General features: G+C 40.6%; 1 protein-coding gene across 5 annotated transcripts in view; it reads right to left on the bottom strand.

Moving 5' to 3' along the window:
* PTPRO (protein tyrosine phosphatase receptor type O) overlaps positions 1-18,153 on the bottom strand; it is a 192,371-nt gene that overhangs the window by 153,570 nt on the left and 20,648 nt on the right. The window contains exon 2 of one of the 5 annotated variants that reach the window (XM_067559143.1): positions 762-903. The exons of the other annotated variants lie outside the window; for them this stretch is intronic. The gene's annotated coding sequence lies outside the window, so the exon portion shown is untranslated. The remainder of the gene's footprint in view (positions 1-761; positions 904-18,153) is intronic. 5 annotated transcript variants of the gene reach the window in all.

Below are 18,153 nucleotides of genomic sequence, written 5' to 3'. Positions count from 1 at the left end.
CGATGCCGTTAATCCACCCCTCCAAAAAAAAAAAAAAAAAAGACTAACTCTGCTTTGATGGGAAGGCATTTTCCACTGGCACAGTGTAGTGGGGATGCTGCGGTAGATAGAAATTAGGAAGTCAACAGGAGATACACGAGCTTGCATATCTCCCATCGACTGCCGCTGAATTTCGCCAGCAGTGTAAACCAAGCCTTAGAGACAGTCTACCAAGCTAGACAGGCCAATTATCTATATGGACACAAATGGATATTCAGGTTGACATTTGCACTGTTTTACTTAGACATTAAAGGATTGTTTAAGGATAGTCACTGACAACCTTAACTAGGAAACCGTTCTACCAAATTCAACCCATTGATGGTCATTGACATTTAAATTTCATACTAGAATTTAGAGAGAAGGTGAGTGAGGAAATATCTTTATTGGACCGATTTCTGTTGCAGAGAAAGACAAGCTTTTGATCTTACACAGGGGTATTCTTCAGCCCATTTGGGTAGTTAGGGATCAGTGTTCTGGCCATGTCACTTTTCTCCTTGCTAAGCCAACATTAAAAGTCTTGTGAAGGAGGGTGGTGTAGGATCAGCTATGTTACATAAGGAGAATCCTCAGATGGCCATTTAAACCAGCAGTATGTCTGCTTTATGCCATTGGAGTGGTGCACGATACACATAGTGGAGAAGATCTGTCCCATCATGTTTAAATCAGAGGTTCTCTAACCTTTAATTCCCGAGTCTACTTAGGAAATCTTCTCATTGACTCACCTAGAACATCCTGATCTGACCACCCTTGAACTTTGAGAAAGTTCAGATCACTTAACGCTCTGTTCTGACTCAGGCCCAGTCTCCAGTTTTGAGTGCTGCACATCAGGGCACAGTTCTGTTTCAAGTCCTGATAACTGGCTCACTGAAAATTAATTTTACATGTCAGTTTTGCCACGCTACTTTTACACATCACCTTCCTCCAAAGTAAACAGGTCACTTTTGGCTTTACTTTCTGAACTTTAACTTTTTGTAAAGGTACCAAAAGTGTACATTTCACTGTGGCCTTTTATTTTTTTTTTTTTTTTGGCGGCACAGCTGGAGAGGGTAGAAATGAAAGAGGGACATTGCTGTAGTTAAATACATCCTCTGAAAGTGTGGTTTGTAATAAAAACACTAACAGATCACTGCGTAAAGTGGTATTACAGGTCGCATGCCCTTATTAAGAGAGTGTTCCATTTAAGCTTTAGCTAACAAAGCACAATAAAAAGTGAATGTATGCAATCAGATATCAGATTTCAGGCTGGCTCTGATCCACTGTAAAAATCATATACACAGCGTTCAATACACTTGATTAATCTGCAATATACAACACTATTTTGAGATTTATATAATTACCTTCACCCAAAAGAATCCCAAGGGTTTAAAGTTACAGGTCCATACTACTGTCCTAAACCAAGCAAATTCCCACTGAAATTAGTAAAAGAACTGTAGGACCGGGTGTTAACTGCATTTCAATGGTGCTATATCTCTTCTGGGTGGTCATTAGCAGCCATTCAGCATACTGCAGAACAGTGTGGGAGAGAGGAAATTCTGTCTGTTGTAATCAGCACCATAGGACTTTTCCATAAGAGTTGGCAACTGGGCGAAGGTCCAAGTTCCATGACAAGTGGCCATGCAGAATAGTTCAATATCAGGGAAATGGGTTTGGGTCATTTGTGCAGATTCAACGGCTGGAAGAAGGATCATAAAGTTTGCAGGCAGGTTTGGTAACTGGGTTCTTGTCAGGGTATTTGTTAGTAGCATGACACACACTCTGCCGGGTGAAGCTAGTCCATTGGGGGGCCCCAAGCAGAAATATTTTGGGGGCTCCCCCCTTTACCTGTCACCCATTCCCTAAAATACTAATTGCATTATTTCCATAAACAAACAAAAATATATATGCCAACACAATATATACTAATACACTTGTTAGAGAGTCCATATTAAATAGGACGAATGGTATTTGGGGGATAATACTAAACCAGGGACCCCTTGAGCTGCTTGGCGCCCTAATTACTTAGTCTGCTTATGCCAAGTGCCACCACTGTGCTCTGCCACATCCTGCTTATTTTACTCACTTGATAGTTTTATTGGTGTCAATAGGTTTACCTGGGTTTTAAAGACAAACAGGATTTGGCCCCAAGAGTGGGTCCAAGTTTGGCCACCAAAAGGCAAAGAACTGCACCAATTAGTTCAGTGAATCACCTTGCATTCTTCCACCTAGAAGCCCAAAGACAACTATATTCACAGGGCTCAAGTTTACATCCTTGCTCCAACAGGACTCCTACGGACTTCAGAGGAGGGCAAAAGTAGTCTCACAACTTGGCGCTGCATTTTATCATAGTTAAAAGTGCACAGCTACATTTATGTATGCTCCCTGCCTCTTACCAGCTGCTCCTAGATTTACTGCTAACAAAAACAAAAAAAAAAAACATATTTTGAAACATTTAATTGTATACTGATCCTCCCATCTGTGACCTTCACAAGAAGATGAAGGCAATTTATCAAATTGAAGTAAGACAAAACCAGTGCAACTAGGCAGAAGTACCCAACTTCATTTTAAGGTTCTTACAGAATTGGACTCAAGCCTCTAAGCTTGTATTTGAACTCTCTTAAAGAATTTGGGTTGGCCCGTTACCATGAAAAAAAGCCAGTCACAAAATTTGATCTGCATCAGTATGTTCCCCAATGATTGGAGGTGTTCAGACCCAGGGTTATGACTTGGAATCATGTCCACTTACCACTTCTAAATAGCTTGACCATATCTCCCTAAACTGAGAACAGGACACTGAGTAAAAGATGGTCAGTGCTCCGAGGCAGGCCTGAGCCTCTCCTGGTGTCACTGTCTGCCCAAGCCATCATCATAGTCATCACAACTTTTTTTTTTGGCAAAACTGGGCATTTGCCCTGTTTGCTCTTGCCAAACATTTCTCTGTGCCCTGCTAGGTAAAAAGCAAACGGAACAAATACCAAGTTCTGTCAAAAAAGTTGCAACATCCGGGACAGAACCTAAAAAACTGACTGTCCTGGCCAAAATGGGACATATGGTCATTCTACTTTTAAAGTGACTTTATAAAACAACCAAACTGAAGCTATTCTAGACATATGGTATTTGTACCTAAAAGAGAAATCAGAGTAGAAATCTTTTCCTCCACAAGACTCTTTGTTTCAGTGAAGTTACAAACATAGAGAGCATTTCTTTAGCATGAGGCATTTTGGTATTTTCATTCCTGGGATGAGAGATACAAGTGTGTGTACAATGACATTAAATTTGAAATGCATAAAGTGTTCTTTTACAGCTGAAGGACTGAGTGCATTTTTATTTTCTCATTCAGTAGCTCTCCCTTTCCTAGTTATATCATTATTCTGTAGCAAAGCTAGCTATACTAGCAAAACTATAAAAATAATTTTGACATTTTGGGGGTTAACCCACACCAGTAAGGGGCTAGGCCACTGCCTGCCCTGTCACCTTGAGTGCTTCTGTGCGGTGCAGCTTTAGCTCACAGTCCTGACACCAGCTGCGTGCCATCCTAGTTACTCCTGGCAGGGTGACACCAACAGAACTTCCAGTCTGCCTCAAACTGTCTCCTCTGCAGTGCTCAGCCCCTCTCACTGCAGCACTCATAAAACCTTATCAACATCACTGCTCCTTTAAAGAGAGCCCATAGCACCAGCCTGTTAATTTGCCTGAGGACTTTACTTGTTCAGTTTGTAACACTGTACTGAGACGGCTGTGTGATGAAACAACATATTCGTTAATTAACAAAGAGCAGATACGTAAGTGACACGAAGTGGAAGGGATTAGGATAGAAGCAGTTACAAATTAATGAACATAAAATTACGCCTCTAAGACTAGAACCTAATTTAACAAACTGGAGTCTTTTGTTCAAAGTAATTTTCTCACCATAGTCAATCTTCCAGGATGCCTGGCTAGTCCTTAGCCAGGATCCAACGCAGAGCCCAAAGCTCTGAGACAGCCTGGAGAAAGGACTATTAGAAGCTGATGTTTCTTGCTAGCAGTGGACAGTTGAAGTGGAGGGCGATTTGTTTCGGGATGGCATGAACAGCAGATCTGTATATATGAGATGGCAGTTGAACTGGATTAATGGGGCCAAAATGAGAATTCCAGTGAAGAAGTGGTCCCAGTCATGCTGTTTTCAATATCCTCAGGCAGAGAATGGGTGTTGGGAGATCAGAGATTGTTTGTGGCTATTCAACTATGAATTTTCTGACTTAAATTTTTGAAATTAATATGTTGTAACATTTTAATAAGTTTGCCAGTGAGAGTTTCCATAGCCCATGTAAAAAAAGTATTTAAAACCTCGGTGATCTTGTTTCTGTTCCCTGTGGGAGTGGTAAGGAATTGCAAAGCAGGCAGGACAGCTGGAGGAAGATGTTAGAAAAATAATTATGCCAAACAATCTTTGAGATTAGTTCACATTTTAAAGGCTGATTACACAGGAAAGACCTATATGGGGAAACTCCCATTGACTGCCACATTTTCACTCAGAGACCTATTTAGCAAAAGCTCAGGCCAGCCCTAGACCTTTGGCAATGATTAAGATTACACTAGTTCTTAATCAAGAGCCTGATTCTGATTTTAATGGCCTAAATCCTTCAATGGATTCCCCTCTGATTTACACAGGCACTGTAAGAGTAAGATTAGATTTAAACTCAATGTTCCAACACTTAAAACTCCTTAATGAAAAACATTCAAAATTTTGCACCTATACTTTTAGAAGACAACACACACTAGGATTTTATGCCAGAATCTTGGTTAAGACACACTAAGTTTCTAATGTGCACCATTTCTGAGCTATGCATTATAAACAAAAAAAGAAAGCATTAGAATATTCTTGAAAAAAGTTAATTGCCATTATTATTTTTCTGCCCGTGTCTCACAGTACATGTCATGTTTTCCTCTGAATACACGTGTGAAATTTCATGTACAAAAGGAACTTTTGAGAAAAATTTAGAAAGTACAGTGGGGCCAAAATCCAGGAACTGGAAAGATAACCTGCAATGAGATTCACATGGAAAGACCCATGTGGGGTGTCAGCAAAATTGTTAGGTTTTCACATAGGTACAGGGATCTGCCCACACAGATCTGATTAGAAAATCTGATCCTTAGCTATGCAAAGTCTCCCATCTCCTTAGAACAACAGAAGTTATCTGAAGAAATTGACATTGAAACAAATGTACCCTTGTGCCCCTAGAAAGTGGACACCAGTATGTTAGTGGGGAACTTTGCACTCATGCTACCCAAGCTGTGCCTCCACGGCAGGTAACAGAGGAATTCAGTCTTCAAAAATAATCATCTGACTGTTCTTACAGGTAGTAAATTTAGTTAGAAAAAAAATTAAATAAATGCATTCTGTGCCTTCCAGTAAGCAATGAAAATGAGCCAGTTGTAATTACAAGGTTGATACCTCTAATCCTCACTTCTTTATGCATGTTCTTCAGGCAAGTCTGATTATTAGGGATAGAACAGTATACACGATTTAAAAAAACCAAAAAACTCAAAACAATCTTTTATCTTCTGGGTGTTCTCCTTCCAGTACAGAAGTAATTTCACATCACAATCTGATAAATAATAGGTTCCTCTGGGATGGAACTTTTAAGAGACTTGTCATGTAAGCGCAGAGTAATTAATTATAAGTCTCCTATTTACACTATGTCAGATAAGAGCATTAAACAACAAGTAGCTGGGAGGGATTCTGAAGCTCTGTACATTTACTCTCTATGCAATTAAAAAGATAGATACTAAGGACCTGAGTCTCATTTATACTAAAGCCCCTTTACACCACCATGGCAAGGCAAAGGGCCTTAAAATGAGACTTTACACTCAAGGCCCCGTATCCTTCCACATAGGTGTAAAGGGGCTCTAGTGTAAATAAGAATTAAGACCTAAAATTTCAAGTTACCATCAAAGTAGATGAAAGGGGGAGAGAGGGAGAGAGTGGGCTGCCTTTAATTAAATAATGGATAAATTGTGTTTGTCTCTCTGGTGGTAGTGTACTCTCACGTGTTTGTTATACTCTGTTCCAAATTAATTTCATTGTATTTGGATATTTGTCTTCTCCCAAAGACAATGAACATAAATCAATATAAAAAATTGCATTAATAGGACTGGGTGGCTGAAAGGATTGGAAATGGGATACACAACCTTCTACCTCTAGGTCACCAATTAACCTGGATGCAACACTGGTAGAGAGAAAAAGTAATTGCCTTCTCATAACAGTACAGAAGCCAACATCAAATTACCTGGTGGTATCACTCTAGTCCCTAGTAGACAGCGGTTTGCATCATAACTGGCACCATAGCAATGGTCTCAGCAGAGAGGTTAATGATTGAATAGACATGATGAGTGAACTACCATGATGAGTGAACTGACAGAAGAGGTTTGAATCACATTGATGGGCTGAGATTGCTGGTAACTAGCCAGACTACAGCTATATTGCACAGAGCAGCTGTAGTCCTGTGGAGGGGTACAGGATAGAGACGGGCATTCTATCATTCTTTGCTTGATCACAGACTGTATGATATCTTGCAATTGGTCAAAACGTAGATGAGGGACAAAGACCCAAAACGATGGACATAGTCATTTATACAAAAGGAAGGAACCCTGTGGCATGTCAAGTTTTCTTGACAAATTATTTTACTATTACCTCTATTTAACCATTATTTCTGACATTAATAAAACTCAAAAATAAAAGCAAAGAGGCTGACAAATTTGTGGGGAAGATAAGTTGATTTAAATCTAAAATGAGTTAAAGAAAGAATCAATAAGTAAGAGGTATGCTGTGTCTCTCACTGTTCCTCAATTCCCCATCTATAAAACTGGGAAGAAATGCTACTTATTCTTGCTTTAAGCATTTTAAGATCTACCAATAGGAGATGGGGGAAATATTTACCTAGACTCAAACTATAAGGTCAGAAGGGATCATTATGATCATCTAGTCTGACCTAATGCACAACATGGGCCACAGAACTTCACCCACCCACACCTGTAATAGATCCCTAACCTAAGACTGAGTTCAAGTCCTCAAATAATGTTTTAAAGACTCCAAGATACAGAGAATCCACCAGCAAGTGATCTGTGCCCCATGATGCAGAGAAGATGAAAAAACCCCAGGGCCTTTGCCAATCTGCCCTGTGGGAAAATTCTTCCCTGACCCCAAATATGGCGGTCATCTAAACCCTGAGCATGTGGGCAAGACTCACCAGCCAGACACCCAGAAAGGATTCTCTGTAGTAACTCAGAACCCACCAAACTAATATCCCATCACAGGTCATTGGACATATTTACCGCTAGTAGTCAAAGATCATACCATCCACTCCATAAACTTATCAAGCTCAGTCTTGAAGCCAGCTAGGCTTTTTGTCTCCACTGCTTCCCTTGGAAGTGTGTTCCAGAACTTCACTCCCCTGATGGTTAGAAACCCTCATCTAATTTCAAGTCTAAACTTCCTGATGGCTAATTTATATCTATTTGTTCTTGTGTCCACATTGGTGCTGAACTTAAATAATTTCTCTCCCTCCCTGGAATTGATCCCTCTGATGTATTTATAGAGAGCAGTCATATTTCCCCTCAGCCTTCTTTTGGTTAGGCTAAACAAGCCAAGCTCTGAGTCTCTTTTCATAAGAGAGGTTTTCCATTTCTCAGATCATCCTAGTAGCTCTTCTCTGCACCTGTTCCAGTTTGAGTTAATCTTTCTTAAACATGGGAGACCAGAACTGCACACGGTATTCCAGATGAGGTCTGACCAATGCCTTGTGTAACAGTATTAATACCTCCATATCTCTGTTGGAAATACCTTGCCTGATGCATCGTAGGACCTCATTAGCTTTTTTCAGAGCCACATCATAATGGCGGCTCATAGTCATCCTGTGATCAACCAATATGCCCAGATCCTTCTCTTCCTCTGTCACTTCCAACTGATGCATCCCCAGCTTATAGCAGAAATTCTTGTTATTAGTCCCTAAATGCATGACCTTGCACTTTCCACTATTAAATTTCATCCTATTCCTATTACTCCAGTTTACAAGGTCACCCAGATCTGGTTGTATGATATCCCGGTCTCTCTTTGTATTAGCAATACCTCCAACTGTGTGTCATCCGCAAACTTTATTAGCTAATAAAAAGGTTAAATAAGATTGGTCCCAAGACCGATCCCCGAGGAACACGACTAGTAACTTCCCTCCACCCTGACAGTTCACCTTTCAGTATGACCCGTTGTAGTCTCCCCTTTAACCAGTTCCTTATCCACTTTCCAATTTTTATATTAATCCCCATCTTTTCTAATTTAACTAATAATTCCCCATGTGAAACTGTATCAAATGCCTTACTGAAATCTATTATTCCCTTTGTCTAAAAAAATCTGTTATCTTCTCAAAAAAGACCAGGTTGGTCTGACATGATCTACCTTTTGTAAAACTATGTTGTATTTTATCCCAATTACCGTTAACCTTGATATCCTTAACTACTTTCTCTTTCAAAAAAATTTTCAGGACCTTGCATACTACGGAGGTCAAGCTAATAGGCCTGTAATTACACAGATCACTTCCCCCCCCCATTCTTAAAAATAGGAACTATGTTAGCAATTCTCCAGTCATACTATACAACCTGAGTTTACAGATTCATTAAAAATCCTTGCTAATAGGCTTGCAATTTCACATGCTAGTTCCTTTAATATTCTTGGATGGAGATTATCCAGGCCCCTCAATTTAGTCCCATTAAGCAGTTCGAGTTTGGCTTCTACTTCCATATCCTCAATCTCATTAGCCGACCTGACACTATCCCTAAACTCTTCATTAGCCCCATAGAAAATCGAGGCAAAGTATTTGTTTAGATATTGGGCCATACCTAGATTATCCATAACCTCCACCCCATCCTCAGTGCTTAGCTGTCCCACTTCTTATTTATATGGCTATAAAACCTTTTCCTGTTGGTTTTAATTCCCTTTGCAAGGTCCAACTCTACTTGACTTTTGGCATTTCTCACTTTACCTCTGCATGTTCTGACCTGAAAGATATAACTTTCCTTGCTGATCCCTCCCATCTTCCACTCCTTGTAGGCTTTCTGCTTTCTCTTAATCACCTGTCTGAGATGCTTGCTCATCCAGCTTGGTCTACAACTCTTGCCTATGAATTTTATCCCTCTTCTTGGGATAGTGCCTGCAACTTTGACTTGAAGTAATTCCAAGCCTACTCCGCCTTTGGATCCAGGAGTTCTTCAGTCCAGCACACTTCCCTAACTAATTCCCTTAATTTTTTAAAGTTAGCCCCTTTGAAATCAAGGACTCTAGTCACAGATCTATTTTTTGTTTATCCTTCCATTTAGTTTGAACTGAATTAGCTCATGGTTGCTTGAACCAAGATTGTCCGCCACAACCAGTTCTTCTATGAGGTCTCACTAATACCAAATCTAAAATGATATTCCCTCTTTTTGGTTATCTAGATAGTAGGTATTATTCAGTTTCCATTTCTGTGAAATGGACACCTTCGTGAGCTTTAAAATTTACTTACGACATATTTGTTTAATGTCATATTAACACCAGACTCAAGATTCGCTTTTCTAGACGTTCACAGCATTCTCAATAGTTATCCATACTAGTGTGTGTAACCTCCTAACAATAGACTACTGAGCAATATAAGTATATGTAGTAAATACATTTCCCTAAAGCAACAGATTGGTCTGACTAGAAAGAGGGTGGAAGACAAAACCTACTGACTTGAGAATTTGGGAAACAATTCCCTGACTTTATTACGATGATGGGGAAGGAGGGGGAGGGGGGGAATCTGATCTATTCATAAAAAACCAACACACACATATAGCACCTCATCTTCTACCAAAATCAGGGCAGACTATCAAAAAGCAGGACAGAGATCCTAAGCTGGTCGTATGTTCCATAATTGGATTTCACCAATCCAATAAGAAATGTGAACTCCTTAAGCACTATAACAGCCTTACCATGGAGTTACAGACAGTTCTCCTGGGCACTCTATCTTGCCACCCAGGCAAACCAGACTAAAGTGGTAGTTGGTTGCCAAACACCAAATATCTCATATCTCACACCAAATACAATGCTTGTAGCCAATCCTATAATAAATCCTTGGCTAGTTTACTAACTAGGAAAATGAAATGAAACGTTATTTACAGTTAAAGCAGGCAACATACATACACAAATGAGTTACAGTCAATGGCTCCAAAAGGTGATAGATAGAGTAATAATCGGTCAACACTGAATGTCTTTTAGGGCTAACCCAGGTTGATCCTGGGCATCTCTGCTTGTTTCCTAACTCCAGCCCTGTGAGAGTCCAAAACAGCAAAGAGAAAGTTTTCTTATGTCCATATTTTATCCCTTTCTTCCAGCATTCAAGCTGATGGGAGGGGCTTTCTTGCGCAAAGCACCTTCATGAGCATAAGACGGTCATTAACCCGGTCTTTGATGTTCCACAAGGGCCCACTTACTTTTGATACTCTTCTTCATGAGTGGGAGAATCACTCCTCCTGCCTGGGTTCACAAGTTCAGAGCAGACATTTTTACAGTTATAAAGCAAAAAAACTTACCGATTACCTTATAGCATTGGATACAGACATTACAAGTAAAATTAATACATGCAGCAGCTTACAAGCATTTTAGAGAGCCTAAAAACATCCTTACAAGTCTCACACCTATCTTGAACAATATTAGCATACAGGTGAGCTGATCTCATTTCCTATTATGAATTTCTCAGTGCTCAGCTGACGCCTGCAGCCTTGGCGAGAGCTGGCACCTGCTCTCCCAGCATCACATGCAGCTTTTAAGGGCACAGTGTCAATTAGTTCAAGTCTCAAGCTGAAGTATTGTAAAAACAGCAGCAGCAAAACAGAAGGTAAGACTAAGGGGAAGAAGGGAAAGTTTTTAAAACCTGATCTGAGCAGAAATATTTTAATAAATTCTTTGTACTTTTTTTTAAAAACATTCCTTTTTGCCCTGGGAAACCCAAACACCAAAGCTTTGTGCTAGTGCATGAGAACAAATAACAAACACAAAACTCCCAACGAAACAGAAACCCATAATGAATGTACTAAATATGAAAAATAAATCTAAACAATCTAATTTTCTTATATGTCTGTACAGTCCCTAGCATAGCAGGGAAAGCGTCTCTAGGCATTACAACAATACAAGTAATATTATTAGACTGCTACTTAGGAAAACTACTACATTACCTCTGAGATCCAAAACACCTGTAAATAAGCACATTAGATTCCAAGTGCTGAATAATTACCCTGTGATGTACAGGCTGGGCAATTTCTACATAGTTATGTAGTCATTACCAAGTAATTACATGGCTTTGTATGCCCGTAAAACAGAGCTACATTTTCTTTTAACATGTAATTGACGGTTTTAATGTTGGGATGAAGAACATGGCTGGAAGCCTTTTGTTTATCCACAGATAAATAGTGTGATATGTGAATAGGGTAATAGAATGTAAATGGTATTCGATGACAATACAATTGTTGGCATCACTTCATTGAGTGTAGGAAGAAGCCTTCAGTTTTGATGTATTGGGTTTAAAGATAATCAATTGAGGGATGCTCCTCCAAAAGTTTGAATAAGCAGTTCAAAATCCAAATGCTTATCCAAACACTATGGGCTAGTTAATTGGATTGGGAATTTTGTAAGATTCCAGGTACTTCCTAGATCTTGTTTGATATCTACCTCTCTCATAGCATTTCAGTATTTCTACTTGTAATTGGAGAAGGAACTGTAAAGGCTTATTAAAGTGCAAACATAACCTAAAATTGTTAGCCAAACTCTTCTGTGCTACAATAAAAAAAATAAATTAATTAAAGTTTGGCAGGTAGCAGTTCAAATGTGTCCTTATGTTATCCAGAATTTTTTTTGCCTATCTTAGCCCAAAAACATGTAAGGGGGAGGAAGGATGGTCTTGGGTTTAAGATATAGTTGTTGAGTTTTAGGGGTGAGATCCTGGTTCTACTGATGTCAGTGGGACTTTTACCATTCACTTCAATGGGGCCAGGATTTTGCCTTAGATTTTTGAAGCAGTGCAGGGGATTCAACTACTCATGTTCCACTAAAATTCTACTAAATCCTCTGCACTGCTTTAAAAATCTTAGTCCCAGTCACTTCATTCGAAACTATCAAGATTATCCAGCAGCTTTCATGAACGTGAGTTACTGAATTTCATCTGCTTTTTGCAGCTCAGAACCCAGAGATGGGCCTCTAGGTGCATTTAAAAGACATGAACTTCCATTAACTATTAAACAAACCTATTGCCAGCATTTCAAGGTTGTAGTGAAACCTGAAGTCAGGCAAGTTTCATTGTGATTTGTGACAAACATACTACTCCCAGCCCGAGTTTTGTGTAAATCTTATGCTAGGCTTTGGCAACTCTATCCCAGTGAAGAACTTCCACCCTATACTACAAGAGGCAGAAACATATACAGTAATGATATTAAACTGAATTTGCACAGAGGAACCAGTAACAAAAGGATTTGCTAAATACTTCCTCTTGATAATGAAAAAATCAATGTACAGTGTTTTCAAGGTGTCTCTTTTTACTACCATCTACGAACACCTCACAAATGTGGTGGTAATAAGCTACTGTTCTCTTTGTTATCACAGTTACCAGAAAAGCATAACCTATGAAGCTAAACACATTTGTAAAAACCAAGGCAATTGCCATTCATTAAGAGGCATGGACCAAGAAGTTGAAGCCCATATATATTTCCATGCAATTCAGTGCAGGGTTTTGTATTTTTTTAAATGGGACCTTTAAAACTGAGGTTCTGTGTGAATGTTTGAGAGACCACAGTACTTTAAGAATTGGGTTTTACTTGGTGCCCTTGGACAAAAAAGTTTCCTGTCTCCACATTGTTTTCGGGTTGAGAGTCTCTTGTGCTGAGCAAAGCTGACCATAGAAAGAGGACAAGGGCAGAGGGGAGGTGATTCCAGCTTTGATTCTCAAGACCTGCCTGGCCCAACACAACATTAAACTGCTACCAGACCATAAGCCAGTGAAGGATGGTTGTGACAGAGCAGAGCTCCCCCATGCACCCTCCCTTCCCTCATTGCAACCTGACGTGTATTGCCCAGCTGCAATGATGACATGCCAACAGGGAATTCGTCCTACAGGGAACTCCGTGCAGGACATTTGCAGCTGGATGACAGTCCCTCGGTGCCACCTGTGTGGGGCAAAGGGGACACAACCGAGCTTGTGAATTTGGCTGTTGGTGTGCTGGGTATCCATTTTCCTCAGGCCTTCCTGTGCTAGATGTACCTGCATTTCAATGGTGAAGTAATTTCAATACGTTTGCACCATGGGGATAATCTTATTTGCTTTTTCCCCATAGGCCCCCATTGATTTCAATGAGATTACACAAGAGTAGGACGGGTAGAATTTGGCCCATAGCCTTTAAAGTGCTTTGGGAGTAAAAGACTAAAGGAATTATTCTACACTGTGTCCATTATCTATACACTAATTACATAAATAAAACCAGCCCCATGTTAAAAGAATATTGAAGTTGGAAAGTCAAGCATTCAGAAGTTAGGAAATGCCAGCATTAAGGTTTGTTGGGCAACCTTAATTCAGCCCCCTTGTGTTCACACGGTATGATACAATCTTTAGTTACATGATCATAATGCTTTTTATCCACAAGACCCCTGCTTCATTCAGGGCACAGGATGAATAATGCTCAATGAATGAGTAGATATTCAATGCTTTCTTTTATCCTCATCATTCAGTGTGTGGTGGCCCCGTGTGCTATTCATTGCATGCCATCCAAACACTGTATTGAATCCAAAATTATTAGTTTCCTCGTGGGCTTTTCTGTGGTGCCTTCCATCATAGTATCTTAGCTCTTTGCAAACAGTAGTGAATTTATCGTCACAACATGCCTGTGAGGCGAGGGGATATTATCCCTATTTGTAAAATAGGGAACTGAGGCACAGAGATTATTTTTAATTATCAAAAGCGTCCACTAATTGTGGGTGCCCAATTTAAGACAACCAACGTTCAATTTTTCAGAGGGCTTCTCACTTTATATATCCACAGCAGACTTCCCATTGATTCAATTGCAGTTGGAGTGCTCAGTACACCTGCCAATCAGACCTCAGAGGTCTCACGTTGGGTACCCAGAAAAGTAGAAAAAAAGTGGTCACAAACTCAAACCAACTTCTGCTCACCTCAGGCTTGGCCTTTCATGCCTCTTAATTACCCCTGGGTGTATTCCACTGAACCTCCAGAAAGTCCAGATCCTGGCCTTTTATTAGGGATTACCACTAGAACCTGCTCTACTCCCAGGGGCTGCTTTATCCCTCTCCTGGCCTCCTGTCAAATTTCTTTATTCAGGATAGAATCCCAGGGCCAACTCTTCCCCTTTGTCCCTCTTCTCTCTAGTCCGAGTGTGACTGCAGACTCTCTCTAGAGCCACCTCCCGCTCTCAACTTCCTCTGTTTATAGTCCTCTCCCATCTGGGTGTCATCCTCAGTTAAACCTGGCTCTCCCTCCAGCTGCAGCCTGGTACGTTAACTGCCTCTCAGGCTCACATTAACCCTTTCAAAGTCTGTGTGGGGTATACACCCCATCATGTAAGCATACCAACATTCTGATCTCATCTTCTGGGCTCGATTGTGAATCCTTTATTCAGAATAATGAGCTTTGACTTGCACAAAACATGTTCTCACTGAATAAATGAGACTATTTGAGTAACTACTAACCAATGCAAGTAACAGCTCACAACCGTCCATGCCCTTTGCAGCTCTATTCAAGTCAAAGAGTTACTGGCGTCAGTTCAGAATCAGGCTTTATGCACTTGACTCTCTTCTTAGGCCAATTATACACTAATGTAACTCCCACTGAAAAGCAAAGTTACTCAGTTTACACCAGCGTAAGTGAGAGGCACAGTGGACAGCATATAACCACAGAGAGCCTGAGCCAAACTCCTCTGAAGCCAGCAGGAGTCTTTCCACTGAGTTCAATAGAACATAGGTCAAATTCACGCAAAGGAATTGAAATCTGGAAATGTGTCTCTCACACAGCGTGTCTGGAAATATCCGTTTCTTCTTCATTTCTTTCACTTTTAACAATCCATATGGATTAAACAATGCACACATGCTCCAGTGGATGTTAGGCCAGTGACTAATTTACTGAACTACCCAAGCAATGAGGAATTATTTTATCTAATTAAGACGGAGCTCAGTATTTAAGACAGAACATTTGCATTAAACAGACAATTCAGAATTATAAATGCTGTTGAGTCTGAAATTAGAAATGCTAATCTTTCTTCATATAACAATGCTCTACTGACACGTATGATAAATCACTTCCCTTTGCTTGCAATAGACTAAATGCTCAATTATAACTATAAATAAAATTAAAAACTAAATTTTGTTTCTTTCATTTTATTGCAGGTCAATCGTGATTTGTCATGCCATTAATTAGGATTAGGTTTGCTTTCAGTAATTCACACATCACTCTCGTCACAACAGAAGATCGGGAGTTAATATTCTGGGTTCTATTCCCATGTCTACAAATGACTTGCAGAATGATTTGCCCTAAAAATGAGGGCAAGTTACTTAATTTCTCTTGGAAGATTTGCAAAAGCACAGAAGACAGTTACGCACCCAACGCCCTCTGAAAGTCAAACAATCCTTGCACTTCATGCATTAGAAAACTCTTCCTATGTATTCATTTACCCACCTGTAAAATGGGTTTCCTAAACAGATATTGACTTCTTTTTGAGTAAACGTCAAAATGTGCATCTTTGATCTTCCCCAGAATATCATCAGTCCAGTGGTGTACCGTGGGTCGGCGGCGCCCGGGGTCCAAGCCTGCATTTGTGCCTCCCCCCTCCACGCAAGTCAGGAGGGGTCCCGCCTCCCAGCTGCCCCGGGGAAAGGGGTGGTCAGTACCTGTGGGGGGCATGAGGCCTGGGGGCACAAATGCAGGCTTGGCTCTGCTGTGCCCCCCATTGCCCACTTACTCACCACGTGGTGCCCACCTCTCCTGCTCCAGCCCCTCTGCCTGGCGCTAGCTCAGGTGGGGGCAGCCTCACTCTCAGGCCTGGGGGCTGGCCCTTCATGACAGACAGGTGGGGCACAGGAGGTCCCCCCTTGGTACACCACTGTCTGTGGACCTGTTTCCTGCTCTCCCTCACTTCCCCCTTCGGTGGGGGTAGCGGGTGCAGTTGGGAGCCCTGCAGAGGGGGTGTGATGGGCTCTGGTTCCCACGGCTCCCTCATTGCGCCCTGTGTGGGGGCGGAGGGGCCAGGTCGGGAGGACACTTGCTGCTGCTGCAGCAGGAGCTCTCAGCTGCTAGTATAGTGCCAATAACCAGGATTTATGAGTCTTTGGGACCTAGGTCTGGAATGGTCTCAACTTCCGATAGGTCCTAGTTATCGATACTCCACTTGGTGCGGCTGCAACACCCTGGCTGCCTGTGACATTCTAAAGAGGAGATGCAGTTGGAAGTAAAGATTGGCTCATCGGTAATGAATGATCTGATCCAGATGGCTGAAAGGAGTATGCATTTCCCTGGCCTTATCTGTACCTCTCAGCATGTGCTCAGCTATCAAACCACCTGATTGTTTGCTATTTCTCCTGGTTGTAGGATATAGTTACTAACTATACAGAAGACTGTTCTAGTATAATCTCAAATAAGGATTTTCTTGTGCTACATGTAGCAATGCCACAAACAATATCTCACAGGGCTCTTGAAAAGCAAAGAAAAAAATACATATTTCAAAACAGTTTATAGTAGAACAACAGTTAGTGATCCCAACTGAGATCAAGGCACCACTATGCTAGGCACAGCACATACACATGGTAAGAGACAATCCCTGCCTTAAAAATCTAAACAAATAAGATGAAGAGTGGGAGAAAGAAAAACGTCATTAGACCCATTTTATAGGTGAGAAACTGAGGCACAGAGCAATGATGTGACTATCCCAAGGTCACACAGTAGGTCTGTGACAGAGACAGGTAATAAACATAGATAATCCTTAATCTTGCATCTTAATTACAAGACCATCCTTCCTCATGTGTTTTGAGATACACTAGGTAGAAGTAAAGAGATTCTACTGTAATTACTTAAGCTAATGACAGGAAGCTAAGATTTGTCAAATGTGATTTAAGAAACCATGGATACTCAATCAAATAAATGAAGAGAAGAGCCTCATTAACCTGCATTCTTGTAAAAATGGCTTGGTATGTATTGACAGATTAGCAGGGTGAGTAGATGAACACTAGCACTGTCAGTTGTACTCCACCTGTGTCTCAATGTTTCCAAGACTTGGGAGATAACTAACATGTTGCTCCTGTTGAACTGCAGGAAGCAAGCTATCACTCAACAACAGTTACATCCTGTTTTGACATTTTCAAAAGAAAGAAATCCCTTCTTTATTTTTGTTTAAAGCAAATTTTTGTTTAGATATTTAAGTACACGTTCCCTGACCTCATCTGCATCCTATTATTCTTTATGAGTCCCAGCGCATTCTACAAATCAACTATGTAGAGCAGGTTAAAGTGTATCAAATTTTTAAAAAATTAAAATTTTCATTGACATTTCAATAAAAAATAGAAAACAAATCCCCCCTTTCAAAAAAAAAAAAAAAAAAAAAAAAAAAGTTTTCCTGGTTTTTGATCCGCTCTAATAGTAGACTATACAGCGATAATTTCAGCTATCTGTATCATGGAATATGGTAATTATAAAACAGAACATAGCAATATTGAACAATTTCGGTTTGGTAGCAAGAGACAGCATATACAGTTCCAACGGCATGTGAAGTTTAAGCAGGTGTAAGTACATTGGAATTCCACTGACACCAAGTAGAGTTCCCCCGCATCCTTCTGCAGAGAATCTTACAAAATGTTCCATTACTGAGTTGCCAACCCCAACATGGTCCCTCAAGATCCCCACTCATGTACTGATGCTGCTGCTAGGATTTAACATGAGCACAGTACAAGGTGGAAGGGCTGCATGCACATGGAAGCGGACATTAAACCTGCTGCTAGATAGAGTGTAATTTTAAAGGTGATGCCTTAGAAAACCCTACACTTATTCTCCTGCCTCTATAGCCTGATTTTGTAGCACGCGCACACACGCACTTGACCGAATTCAATCA

Source organism: Emydura macquarii, unplaced genomic scaffold (assembly GCF_026122565.2).
Source record: "Emydura macquarii macquarii isolate MOO-44397 ecotype Brisbane River unplaced genomic scaffold, CSIRO-AGI_Emac_v2 contig_2205, whole genome shotgun sequence".
Lineage (NCBI taxonomy): Eukaryota > Metazoa > Chordata > Testudines > Chelidae > Emydura > Emydura macquarii.
This window is presented reverse-complemented; position numbering and strand designations above follow the sequence as displayed.